Source organism: Mustela putorius, unplaced genomic scaffold (assembly GCF_011764305.1).
Source record: "Mustela putorius furo isolate JIRA1106 unplaced genomic scaffold, ASM1176430v1.1 tig00000450_pilon_pilon_pilon, whole genome shotgun sequence".
Taxonomy (NCBI): Eukaryota; Metazoa; Chordata; class Mammalia; order Carnivora; family Mustelidae; genus Mustela; species Mustela putorius.
Window position 1 is genome coordinate 21,419,013 of NW_025421385.1, and position 25,483 is coordinate 21,444,495.

General features: G+C 38.5%; 1 protein-coding gene across 4 annotated transcripts in view; it reads left to right on the forward strand.

Annotated features, from left to right (window-relative positions):
• CDK19 (cyclin dependent kinase 19) overlaps positions 1 to 25,483 on the forward strand; it is a 167,330-nt gene that overhangs the window by 22,935 nt on the left and 118,912 nt on the right. Inside the window, exons 1-2 of one of the 4 annotated variants that reach the window (XM_013056707.2) lie at positions 4,450 to 4,590; positions 18,506 to 18,567. The exons of 2 other annotated variants lie outside the window; for them this stretch is intronic. The gene's annotated coding sequence lies outside the window, so the exon portion shown is untranslated. Of the gene's footprint in view, positions 1 to 4,449; positions 4,591 to 18,505; positions 18,568 to 25,483 lie in introns of those variants that run through there. One more of the 4 variants, XM_013056706.2, reaches the window with a different exon arrangement.

The window sequence follows — 25,483 nt, forward strand, 5'->3', positions numbered from 1 at the left end:
GTGATCTTTGCTCTTGCCAACTAAACTTCTTTGTTTAGTTTTTTGGGGTTATAAATTCAGTACTTTTATCAGAAAAACATTTTCCATTACAAAGGTATTTGAATAAACAAAGTACTTCTGAGTCCAAATGATTTAAATAAAGCTTATTCCTTCTTTTCTTTCTTTCTTTCTTTCTTCCTTCCTTCCTTCCTTTTTTTTTTTTTTTTTTTTTTTTAAAGATTTTATTTATTTATTTGACAGAGAGAGAGATCACAAGCAGGCAGAGAAGCAAACAGAGACCCCGATGGAGGGCTCTATCCCAGGACCCTGAGATCATGACCTGAGCTGAAGGCAGAGGCTTAACCCACTGAGCCGCCCAGGTGCCCCAGCTTATTCCTTCTTAAATAACTTCTTGAATGTCCCTTCTCACTGAACTGAAACTAGAACCCCTCAAGTTTGAGCTAGTACTCTCTAGCTTTGAGGTTTTGGTAATAACTCTGAACCTTAATTTCCTTACCTGTTAAATTTTGTATGACAATAAATTTCTCTCTCATTTGGTTGCTGTGAGGGGTAATTAAACCATAATGTATAAAAATCCCTAACATGTATTGGTTTAATTATTCTCCAGATATATTAAGGGGATTTCCATGCTAAATTTCCCTTTAGATTAAATTAGCAAATAGGTAGGTACTGAGTAAAAATTATAGTCACCTTAGTTTTGAGAAAAGGATTAATCTTGTTAGGATTAGTAGGGAGCTAGAATTTTCCTCCCCATTTACAATGAGTTGTTATAAACTTTATTGTTTTAGAAAAGAGAAATGGTTCTTTGATGGGCTATTTTACTTTAATCCTTCAAAATAAAACATATAAAACAGGAGAACCTTATTTATTAGATTATTTTATTTTTCATTTTTATATTTTTAAAGATTTTATTTATTTATTTGAAAAAGCGAGTGAGCGCTAGCAGGAAGAGGAGCAGAGGGAAGGGGACAAGCAGACTCCATGCTGAGCATGGAACACCCGCATGGGGTTTGATCATGGGGCTTGATCGCACAACTCTGCTTGCACATGCCCCCCCTCCCCCGTCTCTCTAAATAAAATCTTAAAAAAATTATTTTCTTCCTGGATGTACTTACTGCTCGCAGTAAAAACACAAGTGTTTAGCACTTCGTGGGATCTTACATCTTGTTCAAATCACTTGCCTTAAAAGAAGTCCAGAAATATTAATGCTTCCCTTAAGATCACATGGTATATTTCAGTGTCTGGTATATTTCTATTATTTTCTAATTCCTACCCCAACATTCTTATCTGAAAAAGTCTAATATAAAGGTAATGAGAACTGTTTGCTTATGGAGCATCAATAATCTTTAATGAAGAGACTAAAGAAGGTAAATTACTTATCATTTTTTTGGGTTGTACTTTTCTATAAACTTCCTAAGATACTGATTTATAAGTACTGCCATTTTCATCAGTGAAATATTTATTTAGGTTTACCTTAGCAGAGGCTTTTTTTTTTTTTTTTTTTTAACAATTTAGTGGTTTTAGTATATTCACAGAATTGTGTAGTCATTACCACTATCTAATTTTAGAACATTTCATCATTCCATAAGAAACCTGTACCCAGGGGCGCCTGGGTGGCTCAGTGGGTTAAAGCCTCTGCCTTCGGCTCAGGTCATGATCCCAGGGTCCTGGGATTGAGCCCCGCATGGGGCTCTCTGCTCAGCAGGGAGCCTGCTTCCTCCTCTCTCTCTGCCTGCCTCTCTGCCTACTTGTGATCTCTGTCAGATAAATAATTAAAATCTTTAAAAAAAAAAAAAAGAAAAAAAAGAAACCTGTACCCATTAGCAGTCACTCTCTATTTCTCCATTCTCCTAGCAGACTGTTTTACTTTCTGGCTCTATGGATTTGTCTATTACGGATATTTCATAAAAATGAAATCCTACTATACCTGGTTTGTGTCTGGCTTCTTGCACTTAGCATAGTATTTTCAAAGTTCACTCATGCTGTCCAATGTATGAATACAGCTGACCCTTGAACAATGCCAGGGTTAGGTACACCAATCCCCATGCATATGAAAATCTGCATATAACTTTTGATTCCTTTAAGACTGGACCGCGAATAGCCTACTGTTGACCTGTAGCTGTATGGTAACATAAACAGTTGATTAGCACATATTTTGTATTTATTTTTTATATATGGTATTCTTATAACAAGGTAGAGAAAAGAAAATGTTATTAAGAAAACTGTAAAAATACATTTTCAGTACTATACATATATTCATTGAAAAAAAATCTGCCTATAAATGAACCCATGTAGTTTAAACCTGTGTTCTATGGTCAACTGTACATCATTCTTTTATTTTTTATTTTTTATTTTTATTTAATTAAGAGCAATATCTATCTATCTATCTATCTATCTATCTACCTATTTATTTATTTATTTATTTTAGAGAGGGGGAGAGAAAATTTAAAGCAGACTCCCCACTGAGTACAGAGGTCAACCCGGGAGCTCAGTCTCATAACCTGAGATCATGATCTGAGCTGAAATCAAGAGTTAGACGTTTAACCACCTGAGCTGCCCAGGTGCCCCTTGTCTGTCTTTTTGGTTTTAGTCATCCTTAGTCGGTGTGAACTGTCATTTCATTGTGGTTTTGTTTTGATTTTCCTAATAACTAATGATGTGGAATATCTTCTTGTGCTTTTCGGGTATTTGTGTATATTCTTTGGAGAAATGTCTATTCAACTCCCTTGCTCATATTTTCATTGGGTTTTCTTTTTATTCTTTTTTGTTACTGTTGTTGGGTATAAGAGTTATTTATACATTCTGGATACTAGGATCTTGTGTGAGTTATGATTTGTAAATATTTTCTCTCATTTTGGATTGTTTTTTCACTTTCTTGATGGTGTACTTTGAAGCATAAAAGTTTCTAATTTTGATAATGTCCAGTTTATGTCTTTTGTTGTCGCTTGTAATAGGAAACTCCTGCCTGATCTAAGGTTGCAAAGATTTACTCCTTTGTTCTCTTCTAAGAATTTTGTAGTTTCAGCTCTTACATGTAGGTCTGGCAGTGTTTTCTTTATTTCAGTGTAGGGGACCTGTGACAAGGTTCCAGCCTTATAGGACTACAGTGTATTTGGCTAAATTAGACATATATGGCATAATTAGCAGTACTATTCACTTATTTATTTGGCACTGACTGAAAAACCCTATTTAGGAATTAGTAGTGTGATAATAAAAGATGTAGTTCCTTTCCTTACCATCTAGAGAAAAAAATAAACTAGATTACAGTACAAGGCTATGAATTGTTTTATATAGCTATGTATGGAATGCTGTGGGGTTTACTAGGAGGGACACTGAACTGATCCATGAGGGTTTGGGTGCTTGAGAAACCCTCCCAGTATGGGGAAATCCTATGATAACTGAATTTCGAAGACCAAAGAGTAAGCCAGACGGAGAAGTGGTTTTTAGTTTAGTAAGATGAGTGGTAAATACATTGTATGGAGGTGAAAGAGGAAATGAACTCAGAGGTCTGGAGGAGATTTCAGTTCCTGTGTGGGCTAGATAAATTCTAAATGTGTATAAAAAGTTTTTTAATACCTTGGGAGGAACTGGAAAGGATTAGGGTCTGAAAATAAAAATCTGTAGGACAGTGTCTTTTCCTTATGAATTGTGAGGATTAATGAAGGTGATGCTTTTATACTATAAATAATATGTGGGTTAATGCTGTTGCCATTAATTTTTTTTAACATGAAATTTTGATGATCATTGGTTCTTTAGTATCTTTTTATTTCTAGGTCATCATTAAGTCCTTAAGAACAAACTGTTCTGAATTTCTTTTTTTTCTTCTTAATTTATTACTTAAATATACACTGCATACTCTAAACAAGGAAATGGTTATACGTGTGTTATTAATAAGGAGATGGTGATTATTGAGCTGTAAAAAGCAATTGACTATGGTTTTTAAAATAATTATAAAAGTGCACAATCTGTAAAAGTAATTAGATAGTAAAGAAAGCTATAAGGGAGAAAGTAAGAAACACTCAAAATCCCACCATTATGTGATAATTACTTAGTGTTTTGGTGCATTTTCTTTCTGATATCTTTTTATCCATTTGTGGTATGTACACAAACACAAATTTTGCCTTTAGAAAAATAATTTATAAGTGTAAGATCATTTTACATATGTAATTTTAATCTTTTTTTAAAAAAGATTTTATGTTTTAGTAATCTCTACACCCAGTATAGGGCTTAAGCTCACAACCCTGAGATCAAGAGTCACATGCTCTATGGACTGAGCTAGCCAAGTGCCCTAATCTTATTTTTTTAATCTAAATGCTTTATGAGGTTATCTTTCTATACATCTATAGGAACATAGATCTGTATAATCATCTTGTTTTATTGTATTTCATTGGCAATGTTTTAATATGATTGATCCCCTATTTATGAATATTTAGGTGGTTTCTAGTTTTTTTTTTTTTACTGAATAATGCATAATTTGTTTGCCCACTTGTCTGATTATCTCTTTCAAATAAATTCTTAGAAGCAGAATTGTTGGATCACATGGTATGCCTGTTTCAAATTTAGGACTGTATCGTCACACTCTTTCTCCAGGTAGGTTGAGCCAATTTGTACCATCAAAAGGGCTCAGTCCTCTCTCTTTATTTTTGTTCTTCCCCACATTGGCTTTTGCCCACTAATCTAAATTCCTAGGCAGATGATATTTTACCTTTATTGATATTATTATTATTATTTTATTACCAGGGAGTTTTAACATCTTCATTTGTGAATTCACTGTTGTATTCATCTTTTGGGTATTTCGCATTCATTTTCTCCTCATACTTTTTTCAAAAGGCAGTGTGTTTGGCAATTAAGATCGGACTTCGAAGTTCTATTATCTGGATTCATAATCCCATCTGTACCAGTTTTTAGGTGTTTGACTTGGGCAAGTTAACCCTCTGAGGACTGCGTGACACGTGGAGTGCTTGCAACAGGCTCTGGAGGATGACAAGCTGTGCTATCACTATTCATCTTTTCATACTTGTGTATTTCTGTAGCATAAATCCCTACTAGGGTAGCTGTGTTTGGAAATAGGTATCATCAAATGCTGTTTTAAAAAGTTCTCCCTTTTGCACTAAAACCTGCATAATAACTCTTTGCAGTATCATACCACTATTATGGTTGTGTCCAAGCTCTCTGTCTCAAAGATCTCTTTCTGTATTCATCTGTTTTCTTGAGAAATCAAAAGACTCATGTATAAAGTTGTATATATTTCCGACTTTTGATTATAAAAACTTTCAAACATACAGGGAAATTTTTTAAAAAAGATTTTATCTACTTATTTGACAGTGAGAGAGAAGAACAAGCAGAGGGAACAATAGGCAGAGGGTGAGGGAGAGGCAGGCTCCTCTCTGAGCAGGGAGCCCAGTGTAGTGCTTGAACCCAGGATCCTGGGGTCATAACCTCCTAATTAAGGGCTCTCCAGGTCTCTGAGTAGGATCTTGCTTTCACCAGATTCTGTTCTGTTTCTCCTCATTGGAAACTGAGGTGACTGAGCCACCCAGGTGCTCCAACATACATGGAATTTTATTAAAGACTTAGTCCTGTTATGATCACCTGTATGTCCACTCTCTAGTCAGGAGTTAGCAATTTATTTTTTTTTCCTGTAAAGGGCCAGCAAGGGGCGCCTGGGTGGCTCAGTGGGTTAAGCCGCTGCCTTCGGCTCAGGTCATGATCTCAGAGTCCTGGGATCGAGTTCCGCATCGGGCTCTCTGCTCAGCAGGGAGCCTGCTTCCCTCTCTCTCTCTCTCTGCCTGCCTCTCCATCTACTTGTGATTTCTCTCTGTCAAATAAATAAATAAAATCTTTAAAAAAAAAAAAAGTGGGTTAAAGGGCCAGCAAATACTTTAGATTTTGGAGACCATCCAGTCTCCAAAACAACGGGTGAAGGAATGGACATGGCAGTGTTCAACAGAACTTTATTTACAGGAACAGGCACAGCAGGATTTGGCCTGGGCTGTAGTTTGCCATCCCCAGATTCAGATTAAACAGTTAAACAGATTGCTGTATTTGCTTTCTCTGTAAATGTGTTTATGTATTTCTGAACCACTTCAAAGTTAAGTCAATGATCATGGCATGATCATCGTGTGCCTGGCTTCAGAACTTGGCCTTTAACCTGATGGAGACATGGAGTAATAGATTCCAAAGGGAATAGATTGTCATCGTTCCCCAAATGGAAATAGTAATTTTTTTTTCTGATCGTAAAAGGAAACATACTTGTAAAGTGCAGACAATATAAAACGTAGGCATTCCTGAGAGATCTCTACTGCCAAGAGTTAGGTGTGTAGACTGATGGTGAGGAATTTCATGATGAGTTTTGTACTGGTATGGATGGCAGAGAGGACCAGAGGTGTGGGAACTTGGGACCAAATTGTGGGGTCATTTGAAGGGGCGTAAAAGGAAAAATAGCAGTTTTGCCAATGGCATCATTCTTTGTTCTTATTTTTATCCTGTGTTTCCAGGCTTATTTAGAAGGGGAGGGTAAACCTAAGAATTCAATTCTATTTTGGACAGATAAGAGCTATTATATATTATATTTTGCCCTTTTGTCTTACTGTTTGTTCCTCTCTTGAATTACTTAAGGTTAGCAGCTTCTCTGTTGGTGTGTAACTGAGGCATAATTTTTACATTTCACAAAGTTCTTGTTGCAGTCTTTAGATTTTTATTTTGAGGAACTGGGATTGGACTGGGGTAAAGGGGACACTTGGGCAAGTTACTGGCAGAGGTTCTTTGACTCCTAATTAAGGGCTCTCCAGGTCTCTGAGTAGGATCTTGCTTTCACCAGATTCTGTTCTGTTTCTCCTCATTGGAAACAAGGCTATAGAATTCATGATGTGAAACTTTGGCCCACTGGCATCTTCACAGTAATGCAGTGTTAGCATGGACTCAGTGAAGGATCCTCTCTATCCAGTTAACTAAAAGGTGATTGGTTGGTTAATGGTGGGCAAGGTTTATGGAGCTAAGTCATTTGTTCCCGGGGGGGGGGGGGAAAGACTTAGGTCATTAATGTTACCCTCTCTTGCTTTTTCAGATGGGATTAAACATGGCACTGTAGCCTTTTATATTTTAACATCCCTTTCCCACATATAAGCACATTCTGCTGCATAACCATAATATCACTATTACAGCTAAGAACATTATAGTTTTGTTCTTTTTAATAGAACCGAGACTGTATAATGCAGCACAAAAAGTATGAAAATCCTTAGATTTGCTCTTCAACCATTGTAACCTATTGAACTGTCTTTATCCCTGTTCCTCTTTACTTAGCTTTTTCTTTAAAAAGTTTTTTTTTTTTTTTAAAGATTTTATTTGTTTATTCATGAGAGACAGAGAGAGAGAGAATGGCAGAGGCAGAGGGAGAGCAGGCTCCCCACTGAGCAAAGAGCTTGCCCTGGAACTCCATCTTAGGACCCCGGGATCATGACCTTGAGCTGAAGGCAGACATTTAACCAACTGAGCCACCCAGGCACCCTCCCTATCTTTTTCTCTGGGTAGAAGTCTGTATTGGATAGTGCTATTTGCTGCTTTCATTTGACCCAATTACACAATGAAATGAAAGAACATTCTGATTTTTTCCCATGTGTTTGGTTTGTATTTTTATAAATCTGGGCTTTGTTTCTGTATTTTATATGATTTGAAAGAGAATTTCATGTAATTTATAATCAGAAGAAGAGTTTACATAGTTTCTAATTTCCATTTGATTGTTGATACTTGTTATGTGGTAGAAGAAATTGAAGGAAGGCAAAGCCAATAATGTGTTTTTTAATTAATTAATTAATTTTTTATAAACACATAATGTATTATTAGCCCCTCAGGTACAGGTCTGTGAATCGCCAGGTTTACACACTTCACAGCACTCACCATAGCACATACCCCCCCCAATGCCCATAACCCCACCCCCCTCTCCCTTTCCCCTCCCCCCCAATTATGTGTTTTTAAAGAAGTGGCCAACTTTGGAATTTTTATGCTAAAAGGAGGAGGGAAAGTAATGTGGATATTCCAATTGTTTTCAAGTTTAACTTTATTATGCTTTTACTTGATAAAATTTATAATACTTCCGATAAGGTCTTGTACTCTGAAAAATTATGCTGCGAATTTATCTAGGGTCCTTGCTTTGTTTTACTTTACTCCTCCGTCCCCTTCCCACATGTAGTACTCTGCATTGTCTTCCTCGAATATCATCTCGTGGGCTGTGGATACAAAGCATCATCTTATTTTATCCTTTTAAAAACATCAGTTTCGTTGATTAGAATAAAAGAATTTAGTGTCTTGGTATAACTGTGGAACTGTGGGCTACAATGGGAATAGCGTGTACAGAATGAGATAAATGAGAATCTATTCTTCTTAGATTACAGATGTTATCGTAACTACCAGTGGGAGGCAATTTGACTATTAGGAACAGAATCAAAATTATTGTTACATCTCTGTATTCTACACAGAAGAAGAAAAACGAATAAAATTATGATAAGAAGAAACAGCAATAAGTAATATAGGACAGCTGGTGTAAGCACTTGGGTTGGAGGTTGGAAATAGATTTGGTTCTATCAGTCATTTTATCTATCTGTCTATCTGTATTTATTTGGGTCCAGCCCAGTGTGGGGCCTGAACTCACAGCTCCGAGATCAGGAGTTGTATGCACTCCTCACTGAGCCAGCTAGGCATTCTTCAAAGTTAGTTTTTTTCTCATCATTTAAAAAGTGGCTTCCTGAAGTGCCTGGGTGGCTCTGTGAGTTAAAGCCTCTGCCTTCGGCTCAGGTCATGATCCCAGGGTCCTGGGATCAAGCCCAGCATTGGGCTCTGCTCAGCGGGGAACCTGCTTCTCCACCCCCCCCCCCCCGCCTCCCTCTCTGCCTACTTGTGATCTCTGTCAAATAAATAAATAAAATCTGCTTCCTTGCACCCAACCAAAATGTTGTAAATAGTGATGAAGCATATGAAAACTTAGTTAACTGGTGAGTTATTTATTGGTATCTTTCTCTTGGCTCCTATATTTTATATCTAAGAGTTTAAGAGCGAGCATGTAATGGACAACCATTGTTAGAGGTACACATTTCTGAGTTCAGATCCTAGCTGTTTAACTTTCACAGATCATGTACTACTTAGCCTTTAAAAGGAGGTGAAGAACCATCTCAAGGAACTTTTGTGAAGCGTAGTTGAAATTATGTATGTTTGGAACCTGGTACAGTGCTGCATAGTGGGCGCTGAAAGACGCTGGCTCCTTCTGTCTTACCTAAAAACAAACTCGAGTTCATAAAAAAATGGAAAACTAAAGTCTCTCTTCTAAAAATAAAATTCTAAAGGCCATCTCCGTTAAGCCTTCTCATTGCGTGGAGATGGGGATAGATGCACTCTCAGTTTTTGGGGGCTTTTTCTCTTTCAAAGAGCTCATTATTCTGTTCTGTAACTGCCTAGTATAATGCTTGGCACATAAATAGTCCTCAATATGTGTTAGAAGGATATCTTGCAAAGAGAGAAAATGTTCTCTATTGCTTTTTTTCTCTTGAACACCTCGCAAGTTGTTTACTTGTGTAGATTTACTTATTCACTCAAGATACTTGTATTGTTTTGGAAGAGAAATGATATTTTATAGGTAGGAAATTAAGTACACTGTTACCAACTGGCAAAAAATCCTAATGTCTTCTGATATATTCCATGATATCAGAATTTTTGTAATTTGAAATGAAGGCAACAGTGTGCTTTTAAATGTTTGAGAATGGGCAGCCCTTGTGGGTCCCCCTCCCTCTTCTGGAGCTTGTACTGCCGCTCAGTAAACTTTGCTTACTTGCCCACCAAAAAAAAAAAAAAAAAGTTTGAGGATATTAAAATTTTAAAGGCCTCGCGAATGACTGTTTCTCTGAACTTCATTCATTCACCCTACATTTACTGAGTACTTCTGTGTACTCTAGACCCTGTGTTAAGGGCTATGGAAAGCCAAAGAATTACTGATGGTTTCTGTCCTCAGGGACTTGGCCCTCAGGGACTAAGGCAGATAAAAAAACCAATGTTACATTATCACTGAAAAATTCTACAGAACTTGCATAGAGAAGGCGAACACAGAAAAGGAAGACTGTCTGTTCATAGCTGGTGCATGAAAGTGTTGTCTGCGCCTATGTCAGTGGCAGGTGCAGCAGGCAGACTTTTTGGAAGAGCTGAGACTTGAAGAACAGGTGGAGAAAGATTGAGGAAAAGGACATCACAAGCAGCTTATGCAAAGGCCGGATGGTACGCGAAGGCTACAAGTCGTTGTTTGCAAGATGAAGCTGGGATCATCAAGGACTGGCTTCTTCCTGTTTGCTTCACTGTCCTTTGGCATGTCTTCCATTACCTTGTGGTACAAAATCACCACCGGATTGCTATCATGTCCCAGTAACAGACACACTCCCACTAAGTCACTTCCCTTCAAGTAACTTTGCTGGAAGTCACATTCATGACTTCTACTTCCAGCTCATTGACAAGTTGTAGCAGCTGGGAAGCCCGGGAAGGGGGCACTTTTACCTGGGGGCATGCGACCCAGAATAAAGCCGGGGTCTGTTACTGAGAAGAGAGAGAGTGGGTATAGAGACAGCCAGCAGTATCTGCCACAAAGAGGATTGAGAATGGAGCTGGGGAGACCAGTTTAGTACAAGAGCTAAGTAGTAATACTTGCAGTATCTTACAGAAGAGAGTTAATTGCTACTCTAGAAATGCAAGAATGTGTTTGGTAACTAAATAGAGAATGTATTCTGGGAAAACTAGAAGATTGAAGCCCTTATTATTATTGCTTTTTGAAGATTTATTTATTAGAGAGAGAGAGAGAGAATGTGAGCATACAGATGGAGAGGGAGAGGGAGAAGCAGACTCCCCGCTGAGGAGGGAACCTGATGCTGGACACGATCCCACGATCCAGGACAGGACCCTGGATCATGACCTGAGCTGAAGGCAGACGCTTAACTGACTGAGCCACCCAGGTTCTCCTGAAACCATTATTTTGATACCATTCTGTTCAAGTTCTGGGAGCAAAAATTATGCTTAAATTATTTTAACCCTTGAGTTAAAGAGATTCTTTCCAACTAAGCTTTTCATAAAATTAAGTATTTTGGTGCTTAAAGAGGATGAACACTGAGAAAAATGGCATCAGTAGAAATTATGGGGGCGCCTGGGTGGCTCAGTGGGTTGAAGCCTCTGCCTTTGGCTCAGGTCATGATCTCAGGGTCCTGGGATCGAGCCCCGCATTGGGCTCTCTGCCAGCAGGGATCCCTGCTTCCTCCTCTCTCTCTCTCTGCCTGCCTCTCTGCCTGCTTGTGGTCTCTGTCTGTCAAATAAATAAATAAAAATCTTAAAAAAAAAAAAAGAAATGATCTCAGGGTCTTTAGATTGAGCCCCTTGTGGGGCTGTGCACTCAGTGTGGAGTCTGCTTGAGGTTCTCTCCCTCAGGTGGAAGGGCAGAGGAAGAGGGAGAGAGAATATTAAGCAGATTCTGGGCTGAGTATGGAGCCCAGTGTGGAGCTCAGTCTTACAACCTTGAGATCATGACCTGTGTTGAAACTAAGAGTCTGACTCTTAACCAACTTGACCCCCCGCAGACACCCCCATCTTAATCATTTTTAAGTGTAGAGTGTCATGAAGTACATTCATATTTTTGTGTGCCATCACTACCATCCTTCACAGAACTCTTCATCTTGTAAAACTGAAACCCTGTACCTTTAACTCATTTCTCCCCTTCCCCTAGCTCTGGCAACCACCATCCTACTTTCTGTCTTTATGAATTTGCCTACTACTCCAGGTGCCTCAATAGAAGTAGAATAACATAGTATTTGTCCTTTTGTGACTTACTGTGTCATCTAGTATGTTCTTAAGGTTAATCTATGTTGTAGCGTGTGTCAGAAAAAAAAATGGAAGATCTAATTGGCTTTATTAAATGATTCATAAATCAGGCAGCATTCCATCTAGCAAGTGGAGAGGTGCTCTAAGGAGTAGAACAAGATGGAAAGTTTTTATAGGAAAAAGTGTGGAGCAAGGAAGTTATAAGGAAAAAAGAAGAAAGGACAGTTTCAGGCAAGATAACATGCCCTTAAGGGAATGGGCTGGGGCATATTATACAGATTACCTCATCTTCATTTGGGGGATAGAGAAGGCCCATGGCACATATTACCTCATTGGAGCTGGTCAGAAAATTTATAATGGACCAGTTAAGATACTAGAGATTGAGGGGCTCCTGGGTGGTCCAGTTGGTTAGCTCAGGTCATGATCTCAGGATCCTGGGATTGAGCCCCTTGTTGGGCTCTGTGCTCAGTGTGGAGTCTGCCTCTTCCTGCCCCTCCCCCTGCTCGCTCTCTTTCTCCCAAATAAATGAATAAATAGAATCTTTAAAAAAAAAAAAAAAAGACACTGGAGGTTGAGACTACAACTAGATCTGGTATTAAGCCCTGGTTTACTGACATGGGGACCTTAAACAAAGTGATGCCATTTGGGGGCCTGTGATTTTCTTTTTTCTTTTCTTTTCTTTCTTTTTTTTTTTTTTTTTTAAGATTTATTTATTTTGGAGAGAGAATGGGTGAGAGAGAGAGCATGAGCAAGCTAGGGAGCAAGAGGTGTGGGGAAGGGGAAAGGGGCAGAGGGAGAGAAATCTTCAAGCAGACTTCCTGTTGAGCACAGAGCCTGAGGCAGCCCTCCATCTCATGACCCTGAGATCATGACCTAAGCCAAAATCAAGACTCAGCCACTTAATTGACTTGGCCACCCAGGATTCCCCCCTCCCCCACCCTTGATTTTCTTTTTAACAGTTGTCACCTAGAGATCACACTCGTGATTTAACTGAGAGATGTGTTCATAATTTAAGGCACGAGTAGCACTCTTGGTTACTGCTCTGGAAAGTTCCCACAGTTGTTGCAGTTTTTTTGTGTGGTATTCATAGGTCATGATTTTTTTTGCTTAATCTCTGTGATATGCACAAGTAACAAGTTAAGGTTTGCAGTTTTTAAGTCAGTCATTCTCTTTGTTCCTTTTCTGAGGAGATCGTTTGCTTGGTGATTAGTGGCTGCAAACAGTCGTTTAACTTAGAGCCTTTGTGAGAATACAATTTGCCAGGGAGTATTATGATTACTGTAAACAGGATAATTTCCAGTGTTTGGAGGACATTTCAAAGCCATGGTCCCCAAGACCCAAACAAGTCAAAATCATGTAGGTCAAAGAAAAACCTCCTGTAGGAGTTACCTTTTTTGGGCAAGTGGCCTGCTGAGTGATCTTAGTAGTGATGTTTCAACTTCCCCAGAAATGTTAACTGCTGGTGTAACTGCTGGTGTTGGCTTTAACAAACTCCTGAGCTCCTTGCTCAGCTAAAAGATAGCCAAGAACTATCCTGTTATCAAGAACAACTTTGACTAGAAAGTCTAAGGATTTTTTTTTTTTTTTTTTTTTTTGGGCGGGGAGCAGCTATTACTTTAGCAGCAGATTTTGCAATAATTTTAAGAATGAAGAAGTTCTTGATCATAGCCTCATTACATTTATCCCTAACCAGGGAAATAGGGATCTGTCAAAGAAGTGGATCCTGAATCATGACTATTTCTTGCTAGGTCCCTTTTAAATTAGCAGTGTAAGTTGAGGGGAACCTTCCAATGAGATGTCTCATTTTGCTTGTAAAAAATTAGGGGCATAAGGGCGCCTGGGTGGCTCAGTGGGTTGAGCCTCTGTCTTCAGCTTAGGTCATGATCTTAGGGTCCTGGGATCGAGTCCCGCATCGGGCTCTCTGCTTGGCAGGGAGCCTACTTCCTCCTCTTTCTCTCTGCCTGTCTCTCTGTCTACTGGTGCTTTCTCTCTGTCAAATAAATAAATAAATAAATAAAACCTTAAAAAAAATTGGGGGGTTGCCTGGGTGGCTCCGTGTGGTTAAACCTCTGCCTTCAGCTCGGGTCATGATCTCTGGGTTCTGGGATCGAGCCCCGCATTGGGCTTTGTGTTCAGCAGGGAACCTGCTTCCTCCTGTCTCTGTCTGCCTCTCTGCCTACTTGTGATCTCTCTCTGTGTCAAATAAATAAAATCTTAAAAAAAAAAATTAGGGGCAAAGTTAGATTTTCTCCTAGTCTGAAACAAAAGGTTGTTCTATTTACCAGCAATGACCTGGGAGATAAAGACGAGGGCACAATCATTCCAGGCCAATGCTAGAGCAAAGGAAAGGAGGAGGAGAAAGTTTCATGTTTAGTTAAAGTATGAAGTCTTGATCTATCATTTTGGGTGGAAACAGTCTCCCTTGATGTCAGCTACTTCTCTTCCTCGTCAAATTGATTTGGAGATTTCTAGTGTCTGTACGTAGTGGGTGTTGGCTGGAGCCTTCTGTGAAATGCGTATCCAAGGTTCAATGCCTTTTAATTTTGCAGCGTTGTCAGTCATCAGGAGCACTTGGTAAGATCCCTTGCAATAAGGTTTTAGGGCTGTGATCCCCTGGTGATGTTTCTGGAATTCACCATCACCAGACTGACCAACAGGATCCTTTGAATTGGGATCTGGGATGGCTTAACCTGTTGATAATAGGCTTGAGCGTGAGACATTAGAGACTTACAGTAGCTGGTCATACTGGCCCAAAGCAACCAAGGATCAGCGGAAGGTGGTATGCCAGACATTGGTCTGCTGCAATTTTCTTATGTGGAATGAATTCGTTTCTCAAAGGGGATACTGGGAACAGTCAGCAAGATCAAAAGCAGTTGTTTAGCCAGGGAAGTCCAGTAGTTTTTTGCAGGTTTTGAAGTTTTAAGTTTGAGGATCCGATTCGTTCTTTCAACCTTGCTTGATGACTGAGGGTGATACGAGCAATGATAATTCCAAGAAGTTTGCAAGTCTTTCATTAGGGCTTGTATGGTCTCCCAGTCAAGTGGGTGCCTCCATCATTGGAGATTACAGGAGGTATGCCCCAAGTATACCACAAGTTGTTTATCCATTCATCCACCAGTGTAGACTTGGGTGGCTTCCACTTTTTAGCTATTATGAATAATGCTGCTATGAACATGAGCATATAAATGTCTCCTTGAGAATCCCTGCTTCGAATCCTTTTGGCTCTACCTGGAAGTGGATTGTGGGATAATATAATATAATAATATAATATAATATGTTTTGCAGCTGCACCATTTTACATTCTCACCAACAGTACACAGAGGTTCCCATGTCTCCACATCCTCACCAACACTTATTTTCCTTCTTTAAAAAAAAATTGGTAGTAACCATCTTTTTTTTTTTGGTAGTAACCATCTTAATGGGCATATGGTACTATCTCATTTTTGAAGCTTATAACATGTTTAAGAGTGAGTTATATAATCACATGGCAACAATTTAATTAAATTTTTAAATATTAATTTGTTTATTTTAGAGAGAGAGGGGAGGAGAGAGAGCAGGGGAAGGGACAGAGGAAGAGGGAGACAAGCTGACTCCTCGCTGAGTGGGGAGCCTGATGTGGGGCTCTGAGGACCCTGAAATCATGAACTGAGCCAAATCAAGAATCAGATGCTTAACTGGCTGAGCCACGCAGGTTTCCCTATTTATTTATTTATTTATTTTAAAGATTTTATTTATTTATTTGACAGAGAGAGATCACAATTAGGCAGAGAGGCAGGCAGAGAGAGAGGAGGAAGCAGGCTCCCTGCTGAGCAGAGAGCCCGATGCGGGACTCGATCCCAGCACCCTGAGATCATGACCTGAGCCGAAGGCAGCGGCTTAACCCACTGAGCCACCCAGGCGCCCTGCTATTTATTTATTTTTAAGTAGGTTCCACACACAGCATGGGGCTTAAACTCACAACCTGAGATCAAGAATAGTATGGTCTACTGACTGAGCCAGCCAGGTGTCCCACATGGCAGTAATTTAAAAAAATGGAACAAAATCATTCAATCTTGCTAGTCTAACACCAGTATTATTTTACTGTTATTTGGAGATATCTGTCTATCTATCTCTTTCATGACTGGGCTCATAAGCATTTCTCTCTCTCTCTCTTTTTTTTTTTTTTTACATATTTTCTACAACAATCATTTGAATTTTAATTTTCCGGGAAAATGTTGCAAATGCTAAAGGATCTATATAGCATGATTGATTACACTGAATTCAATTGAACATTTATGAAGAAATTGAATATTTATTATTATGTGGTTTCTTACAGTAGATAAGTGCCTGGCTTGTATGATTTTTAATTCCATAGACTGTATGACACAGTGACAAAGAGTGTGGCTCTTCAAGTAGTGTGTTTGAATTGCACATCTGCTACTTCCGGCTGTGTGTGTGTGTGGTTTTTTTTTTTTAATTTTTTAAAAAATGATTTTATTTAATTATTTGAGAGAGAGAACATGAGAGGAGAGAAGTCAGCGGGAGAAGCAGACTCCCTGCCAAGCAGGGAGTCCGATGTGGGACTTGATCCCAGGACTCCAGGATCATAACCTGAGCCGAAGGCAGCCGCCCAGCCACTGAGCCACCCAGGCGCCCCATGGCTGTGTGTGTTTAAGCAAGCTTCTTAAGGTCTTGGGTCTCAGTTTCTTTATTTGTAAAGTGAGGGTAAAATCTCCAAATTATGAAGACCAAATGATCTCGTGCCCGTGGAGCTCTTAGAATTGTGTCTGGCACATCATATGTTCCATAGAAGACTTTGCTGCCATTATTGTTTTATCAGGTGGGATATTATCTGTTTGGTTTTTAGAAATATATTCAATAATCCTGTCAGTTTAGACAGTCACAAGCAGCACTTTAAAGAAGGGCACAGTCTCTAAGATTGTTTGGGACTTAAGATAAATCCGAGGCAGATAGTGCTGGGCAAAATGCTAAATCAGTAATATGATACAACCCTCTCTTGGGGACGGTGACCTTTCTGGCTGCCGTTTAGCTCTGACAAGTACTCTAGGCTCTTCTGGCAACTCAGTCTTTTTTGCTTTGGGCCATCTTCCCCATCCAGTTCTCCAAATTCCTTGGCTTGGTACTCTGTAGTCCCTCTATATGACCAGTTTTTTCTTTTTTTAAAGAATATTTATTTGAGAGTAAGAGAGAGCACAAGCAGGGGGAGCAGCAGAAGGAGAGGGGAAAGGCAGAATCCCTGCTAAGCAGAGAGCCTGATGTGGGGTTCGATCCCATGACCCTAGGATCATGACCTGAGCCGAAGGCAGATACTTAACTGACTCAACCACCCAGGTACCCCTGTATGACCACTTTTATTAAGTTGTTAATTTAAGTCAAATGCACTGATTTAAATTCTTACAAAATATAGCATTCTGTGATTTTTAACATCTTTTTTCTTTTGATATTCCTTGTAAATCTGTGAGATGGTAAAGGAGCCTTCATGGAACAACTCTGATTGTACTAAGAAATTAAGTGGACTGCCTGATGTTGCAAGGCAACTGAATGATTTATCTGGAGCTTGAACTCAAGCCACCTGACTTTAGGGCCAAAGTTTTGTAATGCTATGTTTCTTTCTTGACGTACCATGTTTTAAGACAGGACTTTGTATCTTCTTTCCTAATTATTTGATGACATTTTTAAGGATCTCTAAATATTACATAAAGATAACATCTGCCCTCTTTTAAATTTAATAGCTACTAAAATTTATCTGATTCCCTCATGCCCGAACTGCATTTTACAATCTTTTATCCCTGTCATTAGAAAACAATGAGATGAAATCTGAGTTCTAAATATTTTACCTGATTACATACTTAGTTTTTTAAATGGAAGTTTTCTGAAGAGCTGTTCATGTTTCATGCTTATATTCATTTTATAATATTGGAACAAGGTAGATTTTCCCCCTTACTGCCTAGCATGTGTAGTACCTCGCTCAGTTCAAAATTACTGTCAAACTTGGCATTAGAATATCTTTTCAGTCCTACTTTTCCCTTTTTCTTCTACCTTGTCCTCTTCCAGGTCTGTTTCCAGTTGTTTTTCTCCAGTATCTCCAATAATCTCATGTCCTAAGATGGAATTTAGCTTGAGCTGTAGGGTCTATCACAGTCCATTTTGTGAATATTTTTCTATGTAATTTCTTTCATATTCTTATGTGTGTATTGGCTCTTCACATAATTTTATTTTTAATATTTATGTATTTATTTATCTTTAAATGCTTCCAGTGGGGCTTGAACTTACCACCCTGAGATCAAGAGTCGCATGCTATACCGACTGAGCCAGCCAGGTGCCCCATCTCTCACATAATTTAAAAAATTAAACTGTGCTTTGACCATATATGAATTCATACTTGTTGCTCTTTTAGTATTTCAGAGACATTAAATCACTTCTGTTGGTGGGAGTATACATTAATTAAGGCTCCCCTTTTACTTTTTTCCACATAATTAGCTACCTAAGATATAATGAACTCTGAATATTATCAATATATTGTTGATGTGCTCACTATCAAATCTAAAATCCAATTTCCTTGGCAGATATATAGACTTATGATAGGCATTTGGCATTTTGTGTTTTGGGCAGTGTAACTTTAAATCTACATAAACTTCTCTGCCTTTTGCCTCTGCTGTGTTCATAGATACCAGGAGGGCTTCGTGTATGGACCTCAAGCGTTGGAGGTAGCAGACTTTTCAGCAGAAGGTAAAGCAGAGTGTTGCCTTCTGGTGTCATTGTGTGTGTGTGCTGGGGTGGGTATGTGACAGGTGAGAACTCTTCACGAATGTCATCACAAATAATTTATAATAATGCATTAAATAATTCACAAAATTTAAGAACAAGTTGTATAATTTTATTCAGTATTATTAAAATCCATACCAAATAGAAAACTTTAGACAGAACTAAAGACTGAATTTCACCCTCTTCTGTTAACTAAACAGTAGGGGTGATTAAGAAAAGAGAGCATTAGCATAATGTATAGTATCTACTGTCTAGCTGTCTCAGACCTAGCTTCATGATGATTTCTTCCTGGGAAGTTGTCCAAGTCATTATTCATCTGCTGTATTCTTCCCTACTGCTCCTTTTACTGAAAGATTGCTTCACAATAGAGGCAGCCTAGTCCATGACTCATGACTAGAGGATAGACATTCTTGCTGTAGGTCCCATGTGCCAAAAATGTTAGTTTCCAATATGTTAATTACCTCTCTTTTCAGAATGTGTTAATATGCCCTTCTCTCAAGTTAGTTCTTGTTTCAGTAGAGAAACAAACACATCCCACATATTTGTAAAATATGTTTTTATAGAGACCTTCTTAATGAGTTACTTTTTAAGAAAATAATGTGACATACCTTTCCTGGGCAATGCTTCTTTAATTTTTTTTTTTTTTTTTAAATAGAAACATTTTTTCCCTTTTATATGCCAGGTATGATAACTACTACTTTCTGTGAACTCATAAAACCATTTATGAACTTTCTTCAGATGACACTTGTATAGAGGGACTTTTTTTGTTGTTGTGGTTGTTGTTTTTAAGATTTTATTTATTTACAGACACACACAACAAAGATTTTATTTATTTATTTGACAGAGAGAGGGAGAGATCACAAGGAGGCAGAGAGGCAGGCAGAAAGAGAGGGGGAAGCAGGCTCCCTGCTGAGCAGAGGTCCTGATGTGGGGCTTGGTCCCAGGACTCTGAGATCATGACCTGAGCCGAAGGCAGAGGCTTAACCCACTGAGCTACCTGGGTGCCCATTGTTTGTTTTGTTTAACCATCTATAGCCGCTAACAAAATGTATTCTTAGACATAAAGTTCATAATGTGGCTAGTTTTTAGAGAGAAATCTGAATGGGAATCAAAGGAAAGATTTCCTTATGTCTTCTGGAAGTTTTATTTGTGGGGCTGCACATTACATCTTATGTGCAGGTTGTATACCTTACGCAAAGTCAAGGTAGTATATATATATATGTGCATATGTATATTTTAGGGTGGTACATATTCTTTAAATTCCTATTCTGTGCCCAACACAGACTCCATCTTAAAATCAACTGAGTTTAACTATTTCTTTCACTTTCCTCCTATTCAGAGAAGCTTCTTTTATTAACGGGGGGAGAGTTAATGAGAAGATAGATGAGTTTCAGACTGTTTATTGTGGTTAGTTGCAATTTTACCTCTTAGGCCCTCTCTCCTTTCCTTTACTATTTTCTATTTAGCAGTAATAGTGGATGTAATTTCTTGGAGGCCTGTTCATGCTTCATTTTCAGACTAGTTGGCTCTACAGCCTTGTATTTGCTTAATTAACTCTTGGAGTGTGGTAGATTTTCTTACCAGTTGAGAATCTCAGTAGGTTATTCTAAGTACTAGTATAAAAGATAGAAAGTTCTGCTTCTGTCAAGGCAGAGAAAGACTCTCCTCCCCAAGTCCTCACCCCCCAGCTTCTATGAGAAAGATGTGGTGACATGGATGGCTTTTAAAGTATTTTTAAAGAAATAATTGCCTTTATTTTTTAGGGCAGTTTTAGGCTTACAGAAAAATTGAGTGGAAAGTACAGAGAGCTCTCGTAGATCCCCTTACTGCTTCCTCTTCCTATTAATTAATGTCTTGCTTTAATGTGGTACATTTGTTGTAATGGATGAGCCAGTATCGTTACATCATTTTGAATTAAAATCCACACTTTACCTTATAGTTCACTCTTTTTATTGTAGATGTTTGTGGGTTTGACAAATGTACAATCAATGTATTCACGAATATGATATCATACAGAATAATTTTGTTGCCCTGAACGTGCTCTACCCATTTATCCCTGGCTCCTTCTCTTTGAGCCCTTGGCAACCACTGGATCTTTTCCTATCTCTAAATTTTACCTTTTCTGGAATGGCATAGTTGTAATCACACAGCATGTAGCCTGAGATTAGCTTCTTTCATTTAGTAATAAGCATTTTAGCTTCCTCCATGCCTTTCCATGGCTTGATGCTCCTTTCTTTTTAATGCGGAGTAACATTTCATTGTCTGGATATACCATAGTCTATTTATCCATTTACCTACTGAAGGTTATCTTGATTGCTTCCAAGTTTTGGCAATGATGAATAAAGCTGCTATAAACATTCATGTGCCTATTTTTGTGTGGATTTAGTTTTCAATTCATGTGGGTAAATACCAAGGAGTGTAATGGTTGGATCATATGATAAAAGAATGTTTGGTTTTGTAAGAAACTGCCAAACTCTTCCAAAGTGGCTGTATCATTTTGCTTTTCCACCAACAATAATGAGTTTTGCTATTGTTTCATATCCTTTTCAGCATTTGATCTTCTGGATTTTAACCTTTCTAATAAGTGTATAGTGGTATCTCATTTTGTGTTTTAATTTGCAACTGTCTAATGACATGTGATGTTGACCATCTTTTCATATGCTTACTTGTCATCTGCATATCTTCTTCGGTGAGATGTTTGTGTAGATCTTTTGCCCATTTTAAAATGGAGTTATTTCTTCTCTTATTGTTGAGGTTTTTTTTTTTTTTTTTTAAAGTAGGCTCCAATGCCCAATGCAGTGTTTGAACTTACCACCCTGAGATGAAGAAGACTTGAGCTGACATCAAGGGTCAGACACTTAACCAACTGAGCCACCCAGGCGCCCTGCATTGTTGAGGTTTTCTTTTTTTAAAAAAGATTTTTATTTATTTGATAGAGACAGTGAGAGAGGGAAGGAGCAGGGAGAGTGGGAGAGGGAGAAGCAGGCTTCCCGCTGAGCAGGGAGCCTAATGCAGGGCTCCATCCCAGGACCTCGAGATCATGACTCAAGCCCAGGGAGATGCTTAACGACTGAGCCGCCCAGGTGCCCCTAATTTAAACAATATTAACTTGTATGTTTTGAATATCAATCCTTTAATAGACACTATCTTGCAAATATTTTCTCCCAATCTGTGGCTTGTCTTTTTAGTTTCATAAATGTCTTTTGCAGAGCAGAAGTTTTAAATTTTAGTCAAAAGTTATCCCCAAACTTAAAGTCATTCTAGATTTTCTCTTCCTTTATCTTATAGTTTACATTTAGATCTGTGTTCCATTTTGAATTAATTTTTGTGAAGGGTGCAAGGTCTATGTCTAGATTAATTTTTTTGCATGTGGATGTCCATTAGTTCAAGCACCATATGTTGAAAGACTATTTTTTCTCTAATGCTATCCTTTGTTGCTTTGTCAAAGATTATTTGACTATATTTATATAGGTCTATTTTTGGGCTCTCAATTCCATTCTGTTAATCTATATGCTTATTCTTTTGCCAGTGCTACCCTGTCTTGATTACTCTAACTTTTTAGTAAATCTTGAAGTTGGGTAATGTCAGTGTTCTGTACTCTTCTTCTTTAATATTATGTTGGATATTCTGAGTCCTCTGCTTTTCCATGTCAACTTAAGAAACATTTTGTCAATACCCACAAAATAATGGGGTGAGATTTTGATTGGGGTTTTGTTGAATCCGTAGATAACATTGGGAGACATCTTGTCAATATTGGGTCTTCTTAGGCACCTGCATGGAATATCTATCTATCCTTTATTTAGATCTGTTTTGATTTCTCTCCTCAGTTTTCCTTGTATAGATCTTGTACATGTTTTGTTAGATTCATTCCTAAGTATTTCATTTTGGGGGGGTGCTAATGTAATGTTCTTGTGTTTTCAGTTTCAATTCCAACTTTTATTGCTGGTATGTAAGAAAGTGATTAACTTTTGTATATTAACCTTGTATCCTGCAACCTTGCTATAATCATTTATTTGTCCCAGGAGTTTTTTGTTGATTCTTTAGGATTTTCTCCAAAAGCAGCCATACCATCTATGAACAAAGAGTTTTATGTCTTCCTTCTCAATCTGTATACTTTTTATTTCCTTATCTTACTGTATTAGTTAGGACTTCCAGTGTGATATTGAATAGGAGTGCCTTATTCCTGATCTTAGCAGGAAAACCATCTAATTTCTCTTCATGAAGTATAAGGAATCTTGATAGATTATCCTAATCAGTAGTACAAGAGATGCAATTTACTATTCATATTAGATTCCTTCCCCTCATTGAAATTTCTGTGGGATGGGATTAGGAGCACTCAGATAAGGTTAAACATCTACCGTGGCTCTCCTATAAACCTCCATTAGAAAGGGAGATAACCAATAACATCAGTCCTCTAATCAATTAATCCATAAGATACTTGATTGTTAGTTGCTAGGTATTCTGATGGCTACAAAGGTACACATGATAATGACACCTCCTCTCCGGAAACTTATTATCCATAGAGGAAAGGTTAATTTCAAATGTTATGTTTTGTTTTGGCTGATATTTGCCCAAAACTCATATTCCTGTGTTACTTCCTAAGCATTCTTTTTTGGGGGGTCAGGGGTAGAGGGAGATGGAGAAAGATAATCCTTTTTTTTTTTTTTTAAAAGATTTATTTATTTTGAGAGGGATGGGGGAAGGGCCAGAGAGTCTCAGGCAGACTCTCCTGTGAGCAGAGAGTCTGACATGGGGCTCGATTTCACGACCCTGAGATCACAACCAGAGCAGAAGCCATGATTCAGACACTTAACCAACTGCACCCCACAAGTGCCCCCAGAGAGAATCTTAAGTAGGTTCCAAAGCCAGGATCTCACAACCCTGAGATCATCACCTGAACTAAAATCAAGAATCAGACACTTAACCAACTGGGTACCCTCTTCCCAAGCATTTTAACTGAAATGCCTATTCATGGACTTCTTTCATATTATTCTAAGAAAAGTTTACAATTTTGATGCAAGAACTGACAGTTATTGAGCCTATAGCTGGACACAGTGCTAGGCACTTTACATATGTGATCTCAGTTATTTTCAAAACAATTGTGTGTGTTGTTACTATTATTCTCAATTTACAAATGCAAAAACTGATAACCTGAGGGTGTAAGTAACTTATTAATTGTGTGACTTAGTATAACAGGTGTATAATTCCATATCCCATGCTCTCTAAGTCATACATCATGGAAAAGTACCATATGAAGTGGTGAATGGTGAATGTCTTATGTATAATACAGAGTTGCGCTTGGTGAATGCAGGGACGAGAGCTTTGACCTTAGGCTGGAGTGTTACAAAATTTTCGGAAAGCCTGTCTAATGGATGGGAATAAGAAGTGGGAAGAGAGGGACGCCTGGGTGGCTCAGTTGGTTAAGCGGCTGCCTTCGGCTCAGGTCATGATCCCAGCGTCCTGGGATCGAGTCCTGCATCGGGCTCCTTGCTCCACGGGGAGCCTGCTTCTCCCTCTGCCTCTCTGTCTGCCTGTACTCATTCTCTCTCTCTGACAAATAAATAAATAACATCTTAAAAAAAAAAAAAGAATCAGAGAGTCAAATAACATTAGCTGGTTCTTCCTCATTAAAAAAAAAAAAGTGGGAAGAGAGATCAGGGAGATCCATCACTATGGAAAAGACAGTCAAAAATAGGAAGTATTTTGTGATTTGACAATATAGTATAAAAATATAAGAAAAATTCCTGCTGTAGTAGCAAAATGCCATAGAACAAGTTTTGTCTTTTATTTATTTTTAAAGACTTGATTGATTGGTTGATTGATTTAGAGCACACTGATTGTGGAGCCTGCGAGGGGTTTGATCAGAATATATAACGTGGGGTGCCTGGGTGGCTCAGTGGGTTAAGCTGCTGCCTTCGGCTCAGGTCATGATCTCAGGGTCCTGGGATTGAGTCCCGCATCAGGCTCTCTGCTCAGCAGGGAGCCTGCTTCCCTCTCTCTCTCTCTGCCTGCCTCTCCATCTACTTGTGATTTCTCTCTGTCAAATAAATAAATAAAATCTTAAAAAAAAAAAAAAGAATATATAACGTGAAATCAAAATGCTTAACTGTCTGAGCCACCCAGGCACCCCTGTCTTCTTTATTTTAAATGAGAATTCCTATCCTCCATTTTTCTCTTAAAATCATTTCAACTGGATTTGCTTATCAGGTTTTGAGTATGAGAGAGTAGATCACAAGAACCACTGCCTCCATGTCATTGGTCCCCAGCCTTGTCTTGCAGCAAGTAGTGTGGCTAGTGCAGAGAGAGCAAAAGCCGGGGAGAAATGGAAGATCGAAGGAATCTTAAAAAAAAATATTTTCCTAAAATCAAGTATGTTTTATTTATCCCTTCCTCATATCTCATTTGGTTAAGTACCCCACAGATAGCCTTTAATATGCGAAGGCTGTGGAGTTGTAAAGAGAAGAGGTATCATTGTTTTCAGTGAATTTAGTGTTTAGTTTGGGAAGACCAGAGTAAAGGAAATAAAGAGAAGCCACTTAGCAATGTTAAGCATCAAATCATGTTGTTTACAGTGTTATTACTGTAGGATCCTTTTTCTTAAATGATGCTCTTTAGGGTTCTGTCCTCTCTTCCAGTCTCAAGATTTCCTTTCCTAAATGCTTTCACATCTCTGTCTCCAGCCCATAGTCTCCCTTCTAAGCTCTTGGTTCACCCAGATGCCTTTTGGGCATCTCCATTTAGACACCACCACAGTCCTCTCAACTTCAACTTACCAAAAACATCAAATCACAAACACACACATTGCTTAAAATCCTTTTTTTCTTGGGATAAAGTCCATTTTCTTTGGGGCATCTGGTGGCTCAGTCAGTTAAGCATCCGA